Source organism: Macaca fascicularis, chromosome 11 (assembly GCF_037993035.2).
Source record: "Macaca fascicularis isolate 582-1 chromosome 11, T2T-MFA8v1.1".
Classification (NCBI taxonomy): Eukaryota; Metazoa; Chordata; class Mammalia; order Primates; family Cercopithecidae; genus Macaca; species Macaca fascicularis.
Genome location: NC_088385.1, coordinates 2,558,154 through 2,578,995, shown reverse-complemented (window position 1 = coordinate 2,578,995; position 20,842 = coordinate 2,558,154). Strand labels below are relative to the sequence as shown.

The following is a 20,842-nucleotide window of genomic DNA, read 5'->3' as shown; positions in this document are numbered from 1 at the left end:
ATGTTCAGAGCTAAGTAATGTTTCTGATGCACAGTAAATTTTTAACTGTCTTCTGAAAGAATTCATGTTTTACTGTTCTTTGACTTAAAATTCCTCTTCCAACTGCACTACTGTCCCTCTAAAATAAAATTTTTTGAAGTTTTTTACTTAAAGTTATTTTCCCAAAAAATTTCATGGCAGCATAATTATAAAAAAAGAAATTTTGCTGAATATAATGACTCACACAAGAAATGTTATTCTTTGAAAATAATCTCCCCAAATACATTTAACAGATTTTTTGTTGTTACTAATTAATGCTCCTGTTAACTCCCATTTTCGAGAAAAATATTCCTTTGTTCTTCAAAGGAAATATAAATCAATCTAAAAATTCAGTCCCAGTCACAATAGAGAGAAATATCCAAAATGGTTTCTTCACCCAACACAAAAAATCTGTCTCTTAAGCATACTCACTCCTTTAATAAACACGTGTGAGACTGACAAGATAGTTCTGAGTGGAAAAGTTCATCCACCTCCAACAAGTGAAAGAAGGTGAAGGGGGGACCAGCATAAACCACTAGCAATTCAAGATAAGACGGTCTCTGCTGGCTGAAGAATACATTTAATTACCTTTATTTTATTATTTTAGGCTCTGGAATTCTGCCAAACTCTCTTTAAAGAAAAAAACAGGAAGGAGAAACTCCTTGGGGAAGGAAAAAAATGAATGATTTTCTCTAAAATGAGAAATTACAGGGCTTGTGCTTTTCTGGCTCAATATGGAGTTACATTTACAAACAAAACACAGAAACTACTAAAACGTTTTTTTGAGACAAGATCTCACTCTGTCACCCAGGCTGGAGTACAGTAGTGCAATCACAGCTCATACTGCCGCCAAAATTTCCCAGATTCAAGTGATCCTCCCACCTCAGTTTCCCAAGTAGCCGGGACCACAGGCACATACCACCATGTCTGGTTAACCCTTTTTAGAGACAGGGTTTCTTCATGTTGCCCAGGCCGGTCTCAAACTCCCGGGCTCAAGTGATCCATCCACCCCAGCCTCCCAAAGCACTGGGACTACAGGCAAGAGCCACCGCACCCAGCCATAAACTACTAAAACTAATAAGGTAGGAGTACAAGAGAGTAACACATTAAAATCAAATCAAGTAGTGGTAATGTTGTGACATTTATTGCCACCTCTGCCTTAGTATGTAGAAGAGAAAAGAACCAATTAGCAAAAAAAGGGAACTTGATACATGGCAACTGTAATAAGTAACTGATAAAAACCTTAAATTGGAAGCATGAATATGCAAGGAACAGGAGTGATGCTGTAAAGGGTCAGTCTGGGTCAGGCGCGGTGGCTGCGCCTGTAATCCTATCACTTTGGGAGGCCAAGGTGGGCAGATCACTTGAGGTCAGGAGTTCAAGACCAGCCTGGTCAACATGGTGAAACCCCACCTCTACTAAAAATACAAAAATTACCCAAGTGTGAGGCTAGGGCACGAGAATTGCTCAAACCCAGGAGGCAGAGGTCACAGTGAGCCACGATCACACCACGGCACTCCCGCCTGGGCGACAGAGTGAGACTCTGTCTCCAAAAAATATATACACAGTCAGTCTGTGTGACAACTACAGGAAGATTAGCAAACAACTCACTGGTGTACTTTTTTCCCAAAATTTCGTTAAGGGTTTTTCTATCTGGTAAACTTGGAAACGATTATCAATAACATGAAGACAACAAACTACCAATTCTAGAGGGAAATGACTTAATTTGAAACACACTCAGCAGAAAACCTAAACCCTGATAATAAACATGTACTTTCCATATGACAATACTGTAAAAAAAAAAAAAAAAAAACCCACAAATAACTTCAGTCTTCTCTGAAAACAAAACAACTTCAACTATAAAAGGTACATTGAGATGTACGTAAACTCTGTAACTGAGGAACAAGTATTTGGGCACTCTGCAAATATAACATATACAGGCTATAATTTCAAACAGCAATAATTATATATTCTTAACATAAATATATGCTGTCAGGTGCCCATTATCTCATTTATTCTTCTTAACAATCTGAAGGATTCAACATCTCATTTCTGCAACTGAAGAATTCAAGGCTCACACAGTTTGTGCAGACTGCTCAGTCTCATGGCTGGTAAGTGGGAGAAAAGTTCAAAATCAGGTCCTTCTGGCTTTTCACTCAGCCATAATGCTTGGGAGACATGAAAACAGGCCCACTGTGTAGACACTAATTCTGACCAAATTTTCTGAAACAAAAATAGGAACACATGGTTTAACCAGAAATATATTTTCCAAACCTGTAAATGTATGTATTCAAAAGATATCTTTTAAAAATGGAATTTAATAACTTACAAAAAAGGAAGAAGAAACTCTGATCCAATAATTGTACTGATAATTAAGAAAAATAAAGAATGCAGGTCTCAAGAGTTTAACTGCTCTCAGGGTTATATCCAGGAGCATGCTGTCCCAAGGGAAACCTCAGTTTCTCCACCTATATAAGTGAGCATCTGTGAATGATAATCTTAATTAACAACATTAAATATGTATTTAGATTGTACCATAGTAAGACAAAGTCAATCCCATGTTAGCTACCTGTACCTAAGAACTTCAATAAACTATTACATAAAGTTCTGAAGTAATCAAGAAGATGCAAATAACAAACAGTGATTTTTGAACAAAACCAACAGTAGGGAAGCTTACTACCACTTCAAAGAACCAGTGAAAAGCTGTTTGTTTTTTCTAAGTAAAATTACACAGATAACTGATGCTACTCTTGCCTGGAAGGCTACAAAACAAACTGCAGCAAAAACCTCCACTGTAAATCTAACAAGGTTCCCCATTGTGAAACCCTACTGCATACCAAGAATTATCTAAAATGGCCTTGATCCCAGTAAGGCCAGTACTCTTTACTGATCCAGTACTCTTTACTGTTTTTCCTTGAATTTTATCCTAAAGCAATACAAAAGGGAAAAATTATACACACAAAAGTATTAAGGCGGGGGGAAATGGAAGCAATTAATGAGTAACAGAAAAATTTAAAAAGTACATAGTTGGGCCGGGCGCGGTGGCTCACGCCTGTAATCCCAGCACTTTGGGAGGCCGAGGCAGGCGGATCACAAGGTCAGGAGATCGAGACCACGGTGAAACCCCGTCTCTACTAAAAAAATACAAAAAATTAGCCGGGCGAGGTGGCGGGCGCCTGTAGTCCCAGCTACTCAGGAGGCTGAGGCAGGAGAATGGCGTAAACCCAGGAGGCGGAGCTTGCAGTGAGCCGAGATCGCGCCACTGCACTCCAGCCTAGGCGACAGAGGGAGACTCCGTCTCAAAAAAAAAACAAAACAAAACAAAACAAAAACAAACAAAAAAAAAGTACATAGTAAATTCATTTTCTCATTTGAATATTAGGGAGCATTCAAAAACAGCATGAAGATTATTTACAGTATCTTAAAACATAAAACAAAATTATTACAACTAGATAAAACTAAGTTTTACAACTATATAAAAGTGTGTGCATAAATACAAGTTAGAAAGGCATATACAAAGGCCGGGCGTGGTGGCTCAAGCCTGTAATCTCAGCAATTTGGGAAGCTGAGATGGACAGATCACGAGGTCAGGAGATCAAGACCATCCTGGCTAACCCAGTGAAATCTACTAAAAAATACAAAAAACTAGCCGGGCGAGGTGGCGGGCGCCTGTAGTCCCAGCTACTCGGGAGGCTGAGGCAGGAGAATGGTGCAAACCCGGGAGGTGGAGCTTGCAGTGAGCTGAGATAAGGCCACTGCACTCCAGCCTGGGCGACAGAGCAAGACTCCATCTCAAAAAAAAAAAAAAAAAAAAGAACTTACCAGGAGCCGGGAGAAGAGAACAATAAGGAGATATTGTATAATGTGCATAGTTTCTGATTGGGATGATAAAGTAGTTCTGGAACTAGGTAGTGTGATGATTGTACAACACTGTGAATATACCTAATGCCACTGAACTGTACCCTTTAAAATGGTTAATATAGTGAATTTTATATTACGTGTATTTTCCCACAATTTAAAAAAAGGAATCTGGCCCAGCACAGTGGCTCCCAGAACTTTGGGAGGCAGAAGCAGGAGAAAGTTCGAGACCAGCCTGGACAACATAATAAGATCTCATCTCTACAAAACATTTAAAAATTAGCCATGCATAGTGTCACATGCCTGTAGTCCCAGCTACCTGGAAGAGTGTGGAAGGAGGATCACTTGAGCCCAGCAGTTCGAGGCTTCAGTAAGCCATGATCGCATCACTGCACTCCAGTCTGGGCAACAGTAAGACCCTGTCTCTAAACAAACAAATAAAATAAGGAATCTGAAATATTAAAATGTATGTTTTATTGTTAGCTTTGTCACAGTATAATGCCCTTCATATATATGCAGTATAAACAAGTTATTAATAATAAACATAATTTTCTTGTTATCACTACAGACCAGAAACTTAAAATCAGCCTGCATTACATATAAGAGAGTTGATAACTCAAACTTTTACATAATCAGTCCACAGTTTCAATTTGCTTCTCTTCCAAACTTTTAATTAAGGAGAAGTTAAGTTTTTAAAAGTTATAATTTGCTCTCCCTTCCATTCTGTGCTTGCTTCTCTTAATAGAGGTGCTAATGAGCCCAACTGATGCTAAAGATTTCATCTAAAAACCAAGATAACAAAATGTTAGCTATAACTATATAGAGGGCTGGTTTCTACTAAAGTAGTATTGATTAAATTACTGTTTCAAATAATGTATCTCCTAAGATCTTGAGAACACTCACTAAGAGAAAAAAACACTTATCAATCACAACTTTTCCCCCTAAGCTTTCGTTTAAAAAAAAAAAAAAACTTTAGGCCGGGCACGGTGGCTCACGCCTGTAATCCCAGCACTTTGGGAGGCCGAGGCGGGCGGATCACAAGGTCAGGAGATGGAGACCATCCTGGCTAACACGGTGAAACCCCGTCTCTACTAAAAATACAAAAAACTAGCCGGACGTGGTGGTGGCGGCGCCTGTGGTCCCAGCTACTCGGAGGCTGAGGCAGGAGAATGGCGTGAACCCGGGAGCCGGAGTTGGCAGTGAGCAGAGATCGCGCCACTGCACTCCAGCCTGGGCGACAAAGCGAGACTCCTTCTCAAAAAAATAAATAAATAAATAAATAAACTTTAATACTCCTAATAGAGATTATAATTATGTGAGGTCCTAGGCGGCACATCTAATTATCTCTCGAGATGCCTAAGAATTCCCCCAGCTAACCAAATTAGCTTGAAATGTAAATGAGAATCACATCTCACCTTCAAGAGTGACAACACAATGTAATATTGTTGTAACACAGTCACTTAAATGATACATTAACACTTTTCCCTCACCTTTTTTGTGTGTGTTCCCTTCCAGTATGCCTTCGTTCTTGGCTAAGGATCACGAAATAATTAAACAGTACCACTAAATAGGGTGCAATCTTATCCTGCAAGTTCATTCATTCATTAATTTGTTCAAGCAACAAAATTTACTATATGCCAAGTTTTGTGCTTTTCCCTGCTTTCTTACTGCCCAGTATTACAAAATAACAACTGATTATATAAATGGCATTTCTCTCTCCTAAGAAATAAACAAAAGAGAACGTAAAGCAAAATACAGGAAATTAAGAGGGGGGGCTTTTGGGGAATCAAAACTAGTTCATTAACTGATGCCAACTATTAGGGATAGGATAAGAAAATAATTAGAAGTTACCAAAAACAAAAACAAAACAAAACAAAACTGGCTGAGCTCACTGGCTCACGCCTGTAATCCCAACACTTTGGGAGATCAAGGCAGGAGAATCACTTGAGCCCAGAAGTTTGAGACCAGCCTGGGCAATACAGTAAGATCCTGTTTCTAAAAAATAAATAAATCGCCGGGCGCGGTGGCTCAAGCCTGTAATCCCAGCACTTTGGGAGGCCGAGACGGGCGGATCACAAGGTCAGGAGATCGAGACCAGCCTGGCTAATACAGTGAAACCCTGTCTCTACTAAAAAATACAAAAAACTAGCCAGGTGAGGTGGCGGGCGCCTGTAGTCCCAGCTACTCGGGAGGCTGAGGCAGGAGAATGGCGTAGACCCGGGAGGCGGAGCTTGCGGTGAGCTGAGATGCGGCCACTGCACTCCAGCCTGGGCGACAGAGCGAGACTCTGTCTCAAAAATAAATAAATAAATAAATAAATAAATAAATAAATAAATTTTTAGAATTTTAATAAATATATTATTTTTTAAAAGCTTTATAAGACATATCCCTTCCTATGGCTATCATTCCTTAGAGTCCCAATGAAACAGAAGGCTCCCTAATATTTAATAAATTTTAAACTATATTCTTTAACAATAAAAAATTATGACAAGCCAAGAAAGTCTACAAATATTTCCTTTCTCCAAAAACTAAATAACACAAAAAAATACACAAAAGCCAGTATTCCAATATTGATTACAATATAATTCTAGGAATGAAGAAATTAACCTCAGTCCTGATAGCTTCCAGCATATTCCAGGAAGAATGGGGAAGACCAACAGTCTTGACGTGCAATATCATTACCTATGATGATGCTCTACTGACAAAACATTCAAAGTTTACAAAGGGAAACTGTGGGTAGAGGGGGAAAAAAGACTTAATGTTGGCCGGGCGCGGTGGCTCAAGCCTGTAATTCCAGCACTTTGGGAGGCCGAGACGGGCGGATCACGAGGTCAGGAGATTGAGACCATCCTGGCTAACACGGTGAAACCCCGTCTCTACTAAAAAAAAAAGTACAACAAACTAGCCGGGCGCCTGTAGTCCCAGCTACTCGGGAGGCTGAGGCAGGAGAATGGCGTAAACCCGGGAGGCGGAGCTTGCAGTGAGCTGAGATCCGGCCACTGCACTCCAGCCTGGTTACAGAGCGAGACTCCGTCTCAAAAAAAAAAAAAAAAAAAAAAAGATTTAATGCACACAGAACCAAAGTATTAACAATGAACTGTCCTGTTGTACTCAGACAAATGACTGTCTTGTTTAAAAAAAAAAAAAAAGTGTAGAACTAGGAAAAGTATTTGGAACTGGCTTTACTTTGTTCTAAGATTTTTAAGAGTAAAAGAGAGTCAAGATGGAAGATGGAAAGACCAGACTATCAATACCTGTAAATTAGAAGAGCTCATTTTTATTCTACTAACACAAAATTTTCACTGGCCAAAATTCTATGAATACTGTATTGTATCATGCAGACCTTTCTTTATTTTTTTTTCTCTTTAAGACAGAGTCTCGCCCTGTTGCCCAGCCTAGAGCGTAATGGCACCATCTCGGCTCATTGCAACCTCTGCCTCCCAGGTTCAAGCAATTCTCCTGCCTCAGCCTCCGGAGTAGCTGGGATTACAGGCACGCATCACCACGCCCGGCTAATTTTTTGTATCTTTACTAGAGATGGGGTTTCACCATATTGGCCAAGGTGGTCTGGAACTCCTGACTTCAAGTGATCAGCCCACCTCAGACTTTGAGTGCTGGGATTACAGGCGTGAGCCACTGGGCCCGGCCGTGTTAAGATGTTTTTTTTAAAAGATCTGCATGAGGCCAGGCATGGTTGTTCACGCCTGTAATCCCAGCACTTTGGGATACCGAGGTGGGCGGGCGGATCTGAGGTCAGAAGTTCCAGACCAGCCTGGTCAACATGGTGAAACCCCATCTCTACTAAAAATACAAAAATTAGCCGGGCATAGTGGCAGGCGCCTAAAATCCCAGCTACCTGGAAGGCTGAGGCAGGAGAATCGCTTGAACCCGGGAAGAGGAGGTTGCAGTGAGCTGAGATCACACCACTGCACTCCAGCCCAAGGGACAAGAGTGAGACTTCATCTCGAAGGAAAAAAAAAAAAATCTAACACAAACAGAAAACAGCTGGTAGGAAGGAACAAGTAACTAGAAAGCGTTCTGAGCCCATAGATGTGGAAGTCTACACAAATTTGACCAATGCATTTTTAACAAGTAGGGGAGCTCAGTTGTCCTTCAATATCTCTGGGTAGCTAGGAAATGACAATGAGGAAAGAAAGAAAATACATGAGTTTTCTTTTTTTTTTTTTTTTTTTTTTTGAGACGGAGTCTCGCTCTGCCGCCCAGGCTGGAGTGCAGTGGCCAGATCTCGGCTCACTGCAAGCTCCACATCCCGGGTTCACGCCATTCTCCTGCCTCAGCCTCCCGAGTATCTGGGACTACAGGCGCCCGCCACCTCGCCCAGCTAGTTTTTTGTATTTTTTAGTAGAGACGGGGTTTCACCGTGTCAGCCAGGATGGTCTCGATCTCCTGACCTCATGATCCGCCCGTCTCGGCCTCCCAAAGTGCTGGGATTACAGGCTTGAGCCACCGCGCCCGGCCACATATGAGTTTTCAATTCCTAAACCTCCTCAGTTACAAAGTCCCTCCCACTAATATCCTTTTTTTTTTTTTTTTTTTTTTTTTAAAAGTGTTCCTGTGTGCATGGGCATCTGGAGTCCGGCCTGTGGGGGACTGCTCCCCCAAGATGTTGGGAGTCTTTCCAGGAAAGTGGTGAGTTCGGAAGTTGCCCTGGTGCATAGGAAGAGAATACCCCAAGGGGCTACTGAAAGGGCCTTGGGTAGGTAAGAATGGGATAGAAACATTCTGGTGCAGAGGGGCAGCCGACCAAGGGTTTCAATTCTTGGAATACACTGAGGCTCAGGTACTGCTGCTCTGGGAGAGGCAGGGGCTGTGGATGCCAGGGAGCACATGCGGCTTCAGATTCCTCTGGAGGGTGGGGATGAGGGAGGCCATGGAAGACTTCTGGAGAGACCAGAGCGGTCTTTAATTAATAAAGAATATTTAATTAATAATTATACATGCAATGAGTGAATGATTATACATGCAATGTTTATTGGAAAAAGATACTCAAACATACTATACACCCCACTACATTTCACTTTGAAAAGTATGTTCTCAGGCCGGGCGCGGTGGCTCAAGCCTGTAATCCCAGCACTTTGGGAGGCCGAGATGGGCGGATCACAAGGTCAGGAGATCGAGACCAGCCTGGCTAATACGGTGAAACCCCGTCTCTACTAAAAAATACAAAAAACTAGCCGGGTGAGGTGGCGGGCGCCTGTAGTCCCAGCTACTCGGGAGGCTGAGGCAGGAGAATGGCGTAGACCCGGGAGGCGGAGCTTGCAGTGAGATGAGATGCGGCCACTGCACTCCAGCCTGGGCGACAGAGCGAGACTCCGTCTCAAAAAAAAAAAAAAGAAAAGTATGTTCTCACAAACTAATGTATGCTTAGGCACAAAATGACTTATTCCAAAATTTTGCTAAGGCTGTCTTCCCCTTGACAATAATAAAGTCTATTCTACAGACAATCGAATAAAAAACTGTGAATGAACAGAAATACAGTAGACACCTGACCTACATGCTCTAAGAGCAAAGACTCAGGAATCACTAATTCTGCCTAAAAGAAATGGTGAAGGTTTTATAGGAGTTAATATTTGAGCTGGACATTAACCAATGAGTTGGAGTATGCCAACTAAAGAAAAGGTATTCTGTGCAAAGAATGTAGAATATGCAGGACAAAGGGTGTCAGTTCTGTTTAGAAATTAGAGCATAAAGGGTAGATTCAAGATACACTCAAGAGAAGCAATATTTGAATGACTGAATGAGGGTCAATGAAATAGAGAAAGATGACGACTCAGGGTTTTTCCTTAGGCAGCTGGGTACATAGCAATGCCATTTGCTGAGATGAAAAGATCATAAAGAAGGGAAGCAAATTCAATGTGGAACAATAATGAGTTTCTTTTTGGAAATGGAGTATGAAATGACAGAAATGTTCCGTTGGCACTAGGAAACACAAATTTAAATTCAGGAAAGAGAATGAACTTGAACATAGAACTATTACTAGCATAAAAAGTGACACTAGCATAGTTACTGGCAAAACAGTGGATAAAATCCTTTAAAAAAAAAATCTATACAAAGGAGTGAGGACAAGCAAGGATCACTGTGAAGAATTCTGAAACACACAAAGTATTAGATGATTAAGTTAGGATTAGAACCCAGATCTCGTTACTCTCAGTCAAATATAGTCACACCAGGTTGCCTTCCTAATGGGAAAGCTATGGAAAATTAAAAATCCCAACTCAGTCGGGGGTGGTGGCTCACGCCTGTAATCCCAGCACTTTGGGAGGCCAATCTGGGCTGAGGTCAGGAGTTCGAGACTAGCCTGGCCAAGATGGTGAAACCCCATCTCTACTAAAAATACAAAAATTAGCTGACTGTGGTGCCATGCGCCTGTAATCCCAGCTACTCAGGAGGGTGAGGCAGGAGAATCCCTTGAACCCAGGAAGCGGAGGTTGCAGTGAGCCAAGATGGTGCCATTGCACTCCAGCCTGGGCAACAAGAGTGAAACTCTGTCTCAAAAAAAAAAAAGAAAAAAAAAAATTCCCAACTCAATTTCTTATACTTCCCTCCCCTTCCCTTCAGTTCATACCTCAAAAGGCAGTTACGTTGCTTAGAAGCACTAAGGTTGCTTAAGTGATACCTCAAAAGCAATTTTCTCTGCCTGAAGAAATTGTTAAACTTAATTGACACTTCTGGTCTAGAAATCTAACACTAATCCAGGAGAGGTTTTTTTTTTAAACCAACAGATTGTAGGTTCCATAAAGGGAGGCATTTATGTTTTGTTCACCACTGAATCCCAAACTGCAACTGATACACAGTAGACATTCAATAAAGATTTCCTGAGTGAATGAATAAATTAATGAAAAAACATCACATTCTCTAGGGAAAAAAAGAAATTAAAAGCATTTCTACTATATCTTCATAGTTAAATTGGACTTCTCACCAAGACAGATTAGTACAATGTATTAATGTAGGCTTTATTATTAATTTGTGTATTTGTATTATAAGGAAAACAAATTTTTAGTAAAATATAATATGTTTTGTTCATTTTGTTTAGTTCATTGCTGGACTGCCAGTCTCTAGAACATTGCCTGGCACAGAATAAACATATAATAAGTATTTTTAAATGACGTACTTAGTTTTATTACCTTACCATGCTTGAAACTGTGACTTCATATTAAAGGTAAAATTGTAGTCAATATATAGACTATATATAAATTTTTTAAAATCTTCATTTACTGTAATGTAATAGCATCATTTTACACGTACACCAGTTTTTCAGGGAATTGATTTATAGTCCATTTGGTTTAAGTCTGGGACATGTGGCCAAGCGTGGTGGCTCACACCTGCAATCCCAGCACTTTGGGAGGCCAAGATGGGTGCATCACCTGGGGTCAGTAGTTCAAGACCAGCCTGGCCAATATATAGTAAAACCCCATCTCTACTATACAAAAATTAGCCAGGCATGGTGGCGCGCACCTGTAATCCCAGCTACTCGGGAGGCTGAGGCAGGAGAATCCCTTGAACCCAGGAGGCGGAGGCTGCAGTGAGCCAAGATCGCACCATTGCACTCCAGCCTGGGTGACAAGAGTGAAACGCTGTCTCAAAAAAAAAAAAAAAAGAAAGTTTGGGGTATTTGGATGTTTCTGATGTTGAATGACAAAATGTAGGTTTAAAAAAGTCTGTTTACAGTTTTATACCGCTGTATTGTGTATAGCCTCTCTTTCATAATGACACTTGGGACTGTGATGGTATACAGTGACCCTTAATAGTCTGCTCCCAGGAATAATATATAATAAATAGTAATACATAACAGTTGTTCAATCATTATCTGTTAAATGAATGAATGAATACTGAAAGGAGGGAGAAAAGGGAGTGAGTTAGTAAAAATTAGCCAGGAGTGGTGGTGTACACCTGTAGTCCCAGCTACTTGGGAGGCTGAGATGGGAGGATCACTTGAGTCCAGGAAGTCAAGGCTACAGTGAGCCATGATTGTGCCACTGCATTCCAGCCTGGGCCACAGAGTGAGACCCTGTCACCAAAAAATCAAAACAAAACAAAAAGTTAGCTGGGCCTGATGGTGTAGTAAAATACATATAACATAAAATGTACCATCTAAATTATTTTTAAGTGCACAGTTCAATGTTACTGAGTACATTTATATTGTTATGTGACCATTACAACCATCTATCTCTAGAACTCTACAACTTGCAAAACTGAAACTAAACCCGTTAAACAGTAACTCGCCATTCCCTCTTCCCCTCAGCCCCTGGTAACTACCATTCTACTTTCTGTCTCTGTGATTTGTTCTACTCTAAGTACCTCATTAAAGTGGAATCAGACAGTATTTGTCTTTTTGTGACTGGTTTGACTGGCCAGTTTCACTTAGCATATTGTTCTCAAGATTCATCCAGTTTGTAGCATGTCAGAATTTCTTTCCTTTCAAAGGTGAAATAAGATTCCATTTTGTGGCTGGGTGCGGTGGCTCACACCTGTAATCCCAGTGCTTTGGGAGGCCAAGGCAGGTGGATCACAAGGTCAGGAGTTCGAGACCAGCCTAGCCAACATACTGAAACCCCGTCTCTACTAAAAATACAAAAAATTAGCTGGGCATAGTGGTGGGCACCTTAATCCCAGCTACTAGGGAGGCTGAGGCAGGAGAATCGCTTGAACCAGGGAGGCAGAAGTTATGGTGAGCCAAGATCATGCCATTGCACTCCAGCCCAGGCAACAGTGCAAGACTCCGTCTCAAAAAAAAAAAAAAAAAAAAAAGATTCCATTTTATATGTATACCGGTAACATTTTGCTTATCTGTTCCTCCATTTGTGGACAGCTGGACTACTTCCAGGGTTTAGCTGTTGTCAATAATGCTGCTATGAGCATGGGTGTACAAATACCCCTTCAAGACCCTGCTTTCAGTTCTTTTGAGTATATACCCAGAAGTGGAATTGCTGGATCATAGGGTAATTCTATTTAAGGACTCACCTTACTGTTTTCCACAGCTTTTCTGCTCTTTTAAACTCGGAGGCAACATAAAAATTAAAATCACAAAATAGGTGGTGCATGCCCGTAGTTCCAGCTACAGGAGGCTGAGGTGGAAGGATCGCTTGAGCATGGGAGGTCGAGGCTGCAGTGAGCTGTGTTTATGATACCACACTCCAGCCTAGACAGCAGAGTGAAACCTTGTCTTCAAAAAAAAAGTTATATAAATGGAATGATATAGTTTGCAACCTTTCAGGATTGGCTTTTTTGCAGTTTTTTTAAGTTACCTCCACTTTGGTGGTGTTGTTCTGTTTTGTTTTTGAGATGGAATCTTGCTCTGTCACCCAGGCTAGAACGCAGTGGCACGATCTTGGCTCACTGCAACCTCCACCTCTCACTTCAAGCAATTCTTCCACCTCCGTCTCCTGAGTAACTGGGATTACAGGCACCCACTACCACACCTGGCTATTTTTTTTTTTCCAGTAGAGATAGGGTTTCACTATGTTCGCCAGGCTCCAATTCCTGACCTCAGGTGATCCACCCGCCTCAGCATCCCAAAGTGCTGGGATTACAGGCGTGAGCCACTGCACCCAGCCCCCTCCACATTTTTAGAAGGAATTATTTTGGGGAAGAGTTCCTTTGGGGAGGATTATGGGACCTTACGGAACAGGCAAAGGAGACAAGATCATTAAACCAGGTAAAAATGTTCAATTAAACATGATCCAGATTTGATTCATATGCCATAGATAGGTTCTGTCTTTAACAATCTGCTTACATTCTCTGGGCTCTAATGAAGTAGGCTATGATCCAAAATGAACTTCAAGGCCACTGCCTACTATGTCCTAAAAAGTCATGTAAAAAGAAGACATAATGGGGCATTTTAAAGTAAGGAATTTCTATATTTGTGTAACAATTTACAGCTTGCAAAGAATTTTCACATCTCTCATCTTGTAATCCTTCCAAAAACTCTAAGTTAGACTGGATTTGACCAAGATAATAAAAGTTTAAGGAGCATTTTGGTATAATGAAAAGTACTCTGCACCTAGTCAAAGTGAGTGAGTCCAAATACAGGTTCTACTTGAACTGTCACTTAACTTCCCTAAACTAAGGACTCTCATGTCACAGAAGGAAAAGTATCATCTAGATACCTCAATATTTGTAGAGAGGACTGAGCAGGGTACATAAAATATCTTAAACTTTCGAATACACTCACATAATAACTGTATCCAGGCAAGTATGAAAGTAAGACTCGAATCTGGGCCTTACTTGTGGACACAACCATTTTTCTGCTTCCCTTTTCACAGGAAAATTTCTTAGGAGTCTATTGTCACTGTCTCCATTCCCCAACTTCATATTCTCATTCCATCCTTCACCGATACTTCTCTACAATCTAGTTTCCATTCCCACTAAGACCACACTTGTCAAGGTCACTTAGGAACTCCTTATTACCAAATCTAGCAGATAATGTCAGTTACTCCTAAATATTTATCCCTGGCCCTAAACTCTCACTGAATTCCAGAGTACTACTATTACCTACCACCAAGTATGAAATCTCCACATAGATGTCTAATTGGCACCTCAAACTTAAAAAAATAGAACTCATGATTGTCCCACCAAACTTGCTCTCCCCTCCAGTCTTATCCATTTCAGTAAACTGCACCACCAATCTTCTAAGTGCTCAAGTCCTAGGATTTGCCTTGATCACATGCAGTCAGCAAGTCCTGCTGATTCAGTCTTCAAAACACAGCCCAAATCAATCTGTTTTTCTCTACTAATTTACTCTCCAGCCCAAGCCACGACCACCTCTCTCTCACCTATGCTAATACAACAGCCTCCAAAGGTCTCCTAAATTCTACCCTCATTACCCTTATCCTCAGAATCCAGTCCTCACACAGCAATGACAGTAATCTTTTTCAAAAGGCACTTCCCCCACTAACAGCCCTCCAATGGCTTTCTTTTACACCTAGAAACCCCTTACTCTGGCTTACAAACCCTTAAATGATTTAGACCCTGACTATCTCTGATCTCATTTTGCACCACTCTACTCCTTGCCCACTACATTCCAGCCACACTGACCTGTCTGCTCCTTACATGTGCCAAAAGCTTAAGGAGCTTTGTGTAACATGGTTCCCTACGGTAGAATGCTCATCTCTCTAATACTTGCCAAGGCTGACTCCTCTGTATGAAAATCTCAAAGGTTACCTACTCAAAGGATCCTTCCCTGACCATGCAATGTAAAGCAACTCCTCAGTCTCTCCTTATTACATCACCTTTTAGTCTCTTTCATAGCACTTGTCTCTGACATTTTTATTTGTTTACTACTGATCTTTTCCCGCTAGACTGAGCTCCTGAGAGTAGAGACATCATCTGTCTTCTTTACTCTGTGAACCCTGAAAATTCGAGACAGGTCTCAGTTAATCTAGAAAGTTTATTCTGCAGGCTGGGCACAGTGGCTCATGCCTGTAATCCCAGCACTGTGGCAGGCTGAGGCAAGCGGATCACGTGAGGTCAGGAATTTAAGACAAGCCTGGCCAACATGGTAAAACCCCATCTATACTAAAAATACAAGAATTAGCCAGGTGTGGTGGCATGCACCTATAATCCCAGCTACTCAGGAGGCTGAGGAAAGAGAATCATTTGAAACCGGGAGGTGGAGGTTGCAGTGAGCTGAGATCATGCCACTGCACTCCAGCCTGGGTGACAGAGCGAGACTCCATCTCAAAAAAAAAAAAAAAAAAAAAGTTTATTTTATTTTGCCAATGTTGAGGACGCTCCCATGACACAGCCTCAGGAAGTCCTGACAACATGTGCCCAAGGTGGTTGAGGCACAGCTTAGTTGTATACATTTTGGGGAGATATGAGACACCGATCAATACATGTAAGAAGTATGTTGGTTTGGTCTGGAAAGGCAGGACAACTTGAAGCAAAGGCAGGAAGACTCCAATCGGGGAGGGGCTTCCAGGTTACAGATAGGTGAGAGACCAATGGCTGCATTGCATTCTTTGGAGTTTCTGATCAGCCTTTCCAAGGGAGGCAATCAGATATGTATCTATCTCAGTGAGCAGAGGGATGACTTTGAATAGAATGGAAGGCAGGTTTGCCCTAAGCAGTTCCCAACTTGACTTTTCCCTTTAGTTTAGGAAATGGGGACCCCAAGATTTAATTCCTTACACAACTCTTACACAGCAGGGGTCCCCAACCCCTAGGCTACAAGCCATTTCCCGTGGCCTTTTAGGAACCTGGCCTCACAGCAGGAGGTGAGGGGCTGGAAAGCTTCATCTGTGTTTACAGCTGCTCCCCACTGCTTGCATTACCACCTGAGCTCCGCCTCCTGTAAAATCAGCGGTGGCATTAGATTCTCATAGAAGCCTGAACCCTGTTGTGATCTAGGCTGCACGCTCCTTATGAGAATCTAATGCCTGATGGTCTGCCACTGTCTCCCATCACTCCCACACGGGACAGTCTAGCTGCGGGAAAAACAAGCTCAGGGCTCCCACTGATTCTACACTGAGTTACATAATTACTGCATTATATATTGCAATGTAGTAATAATAGAAATAAAGTGCACAATAAATGTAATATGCTTGGATCATCCCGAAACCATCCACTCTACCCCCCGCCCACCAGTCCATGGAAAAACTGTCTTCCATGAAACCAGTGGTATTGCCAGCACCTAAAATAGCGCCCGGCAAAAGTAAAGCGTATTCAGTAAATATCTGCCAAATAAGTCAACATCAAAATTAAGTCAGAGATAGAAACGTCTTTCCCTGACCTCCCCAGGCTTATGATATTAACTCCTTTGTTCTTTTGTTTCTGATATAGTATATGTCACAACTGTTTACTGCCTGTCTTCCCTCTTGAACTATGAAACTTCTTAAGATGGGGAAGCCTTCCTTAGAATCCATTTTGTATCTACAACACCAAGCATGGTCTGGGATGCAAAGTAAGAGCTCAAAAACCGCTGCTAGGGCCAGGCATGGTGGCTCAAGCCTGTAATTCCAACACTTAGGGAGGCCGAGGCAGGCGGATCACTTGAGGTCAGGAGTTCGAGACCAGCCTGGCCAACATGGTAAAACCCCATCTCTGCTTAAAAAAAATATAACAATTAGCTGGGCATAGTGGTATACGCTGTAATCCCAGCTACTCCACAGGCTGACACAGAAGAATTGCTTGAACCTGGGAGGCGGAGGTTCCAGTGAGTGGAGATTGCACCACCACACGCCAGCCTGGCGACAGAACAAGACTGTCTCCAAAAAAAAAAAAAAAGACAAAAACAAAAAAACTTCTGTTGAGTGAGGATGACAGGAGCAGCTAACATGCTCTGAGTGCTTACTACATGCAATACAATATTTCCCATTGATTATCTCTTTAATCCTGACAACAATACTGGAAGATACATATGATTATTTTCCCCATTTGGCAGATGACAAAACAGAGCGGTTATAATTAATTTATCCATGTTCATATAGTTAATAAATGGCAGAGTCAGATTAAATTTATTCTGCCTGACACCTAAGTCAATGCTCTTACCCACAGTGTCTGAATGAGCCATAAACTGTTCTCAAATAAATGCATGATAGCACTTAAATGCCAAAGCCAAGTATTTCAACACAGATAGTACATTATACTCTACAACGTTTGACGATATTAAGAAACTGTCAAGAAATAGGAAAGAACATGGAGCCTTGCTACATTCCAGAAGCAATAAAAAGAATGATTACAATTGGAGTACTTTCCAAATACTCAGAACCTTTCTGAGTAGAAAAGTCTCAATAAAACAAAACTGATAACTGAAAAAGCTTAACTGATAACATGGGAAAAGTTCCCAACATATGTTACTAATATGGCCCTTAAAAAAAGGTATAGTTGATAGCTGAGAAGGAGTGTTAATAAAATCTTAACTGCCATAACACAAAGAAGCATTTTTAATCAAACAGCAATCTATTTCCTTAAAATTATTTTGAAAATGTAAAGGCAGGCAACGTGTTGTATCACTACACTGCTTTTTTCCCGCCAGCATTAAGTAGACCAACCTTTAAATAAAATCACAAGGAACCCATCCTAGCTTAACTCTACCCCAATGGATGACTTTCCTAAGAAAACAGGAAAATCTTACCATTATGGGAAGTAGAGTTGGGGGAAAAAGCCAGTGAAAGCCTGCCACACTGCTGGTCTCTTATTGCACCCACGAAAAAATACCAATGAGAATCTTCCCAAAGTGATAAAAAGATGACATTTTAATTGCTAAGTTGCTACTTTAGCACTGTCTCCTAGTTAGCAGTCCACTTTAGTCATTTCAGTAATGTTTGTCAAAATTCACAGAACCATACATCTAAAACGGGTGAATTTTACTGAGTGTAAACTATACCTCAACAAATTTGACTTTCTAAAAAGAGACAAAATACTATAAACATCACAAAATTTTTTTGAAGTCCTCAGTTAAAAAAAAAAATCTAGATTTGTTTTGTAACCTCACCAAAGAGTACAAAGTTCTAAAGCTTTAAAAAACAAGTAGTTGAAAATAGATGCTGGACTTTCTCTGAGGTTTTTAAGTTTTAGGATCTCTGCTTTAAAAATATGATGATGACCATCCCAAGAAGTGTAACAGTCTTTCAAGAACATGAAATATCTCGAATGCATCCAGATTAAAATAAGAGTCACTCTATACCATCACAGTCCAAGTATCATTATGAAAGAGAGGCTATACACAATACGGCAGTATAAAACTCGAAGGAGAATTTTTTAAGCCTACATTTTATCATTCAACATCAGAAACATCCAAATGCCCCAAATTTAAACCAAATGAGTTACAAATCTGAAAAGCAGGTATACGTGTAAAATGACACTATTACATTACAGTAAATGAAGATTTTTAAAAATTTATTTACAGTCTATATATTGACTGTAGTTTTACCTTTTGCTAAAGGAAACTATAATATAAAGTCACATTTTCAAGCATGGTAGGGTAATAAAATTAAGTACATCATTTAAAAAATACTTATTTTATGTTTATTCTGTGACAGGAAAAGTTCTACAGACCGGCAATCCAGCAATGAACTAAATAAAATGAACAAAATACATTGTATTTTACTAAAATTTTGTTTTCCTTATAATACAAATACACAAATCTAATAATAAAGCCTACAGAGTCAAACTGCTTAGTCCCTCGTGCTTTTCAGAGGCTCAGTGAATTTTTTTTTTTCCTTGAGATGGAATTTTGCTCTCGTTGCCCAGGTTGGAGTACAATGGCACGATCTCAGCTCACCGCAACCTCCGCCTCCCAGGTTCAAGTAATTCTCCTGCCTCAGCCTCCCAGTAGCTGGGATTACAGGCATGTGCCACCACACCTGGCTAATTTTGTATTTTTAGCAGAGACAGGGTTTATCTGTGTTGGTCAGGCTGGTCTCGAACTCCTGATCTCAGGTGATCCACCCGCCTCAGCCTCCCAAAGTACTGGGATTACAGGCGTGAGCCACCGCACCCGGCAGCTCAGTGACATTTTAACCAAACGTCAATGTTATGTCCTAAGCAACATAACCTAAGCAGAGACAACCACTAAAGATGAGGGTATTAGATTTTAAAGGATAAAAAGGCAATATTTCTCTTAATAGGAAGAGCCTAGAAAATAAAGAAGTAACTCAGAACATTTTAAAGGACTTTAAACAGTTTGAAAATTCCAAAGTGAACAACTTCAGGAGAAAAGTGCCTCTCTTTCCACTCAAATGCTTATCAACTTAGGACAGGAAAAACTTCCAAGTCTTCCAACCATTCCTATCACAGTAGGCTAGGCAGATGATCAACAAGTTCACTCATCTCGACTTAACACTAATTTTATTTCTTACTTTACAGTAGCAAAGCTCATGTTTGAGTGTTTATACCCAAAGTCAGAATATCACCTTAACTTCTATTGCCTGCTTATTAAAGTTTACTTAAGTTTTTCTTGCTGAATTTGGTCAGGGATCAATTAAAGCATTTTCGCCACATATTCTCTACCACGAAAAATATTCTAACCATCTCTTGGCAAAAAATCAAATAAGTTTTCCAGTAATGCTGCCTAGTTGGATATAGCGTGTGGTAAAATCACACAAGCAAATGATTATAACATGAAAAAGACTGGATGAAAAATTGCTAACGTTTTAAAGAAAATTAACCTTTAGGAAATAAAGACTGAAAATAAATACTGAGTAAATAAATACTGAAAATATTTCAGGTGCAGTACTGTATTTGCGAAACCAGATGCATCTCCTAGATGCATCACACATAAGTGCTGAAAGTGTGAAGTGTGAAGAAAAAAGTTTTAAAGCAGGAAACTTCCTAAACTTGAAATTTCATATGCTTTCTGCAATGCAGTTCTAATATAGTTCTAAATGCATTCTTTTTTATTCACTATCCTTTTAGTCAGGAATGTTAGGAATATCATATTACAAACAATCGAAGGTTAAATCCAAACATTAACATCTCTTATGTAATGACTAACAGCAATACTACTACTAATCTCTCCTGTGCCAGACTGAAACAGTTCCAGTTTCTGGTCATATTAATAACTACAAACATTCTCAAAGGTTTGTCCTTAAGTATCACAAATCCAAAAGATGATATAAAAGGCAATAAACCCATCTTCAATTTCATCCCATTTTTATAATAGACAAATGCCTGTATGTATCATCAGAATTACACTGCTCTCAGAGACCACCACATTCAGCAATGCTAAGTGCACACAGTAAAGTCTTCAAAGCCTAAAGAACAATTTTCCTCATCTTTATGTGTCCGCAGTTGGATCCTTCCAGTGGGTTCGTGGTCTTGCTGACTTCAAGAATGAAGCGCAGACCTTCGCGGTGTTACAGCTCTTAAAGGTGGCGTGGACCCAAAGAGTGAGCAGCAACAAGATTTACTGTGAAGAGTAAAAGAATAAAGCTTCCACAGTGTGGAAGGAGACCCCACGAGGTTGCTGCTGCTGGCTGGGGTGGCCAGCTTTTATTCCCTCATT

General features: G+C 40.6%; 1 protein-coding gene across 15 annotated transcripts in view; it reads right to left on the bottom strand.

The window, feature by feature from the left end:
* Window positions 1-20,842, bottom strand: part of ADIPOR2 (adiponectin receptor 2) — a 102,637-nt gene that overhangs the window by 53,377 nt on the left and 28,418 nt on the right. For 3 of the 15 annotated variants that reach the window (XM_074006064.1, XM_074006071.1, XM_074006062.1), the window contains one exon: window positions 11,788-11,905. The exons of 9 other annotated variants lie outside the window; for them this stretch is intronic. The gene's annotated coding sequence lies outside the window, so the exon portion shown is untranslated. Of the gene's footprint in view, window positions 1-2,096; window positions 2,242-2,347; window positions 2,503-4,195; window positions 4,302-11,787; window positions 11,906-20,842 lie in introns of all 15 variants that reach the window. 3 more of the 15 variants (XM_074006072.1, XM_074006069.1, XM_074006068.1) reach the window with 3 other exon arrangements.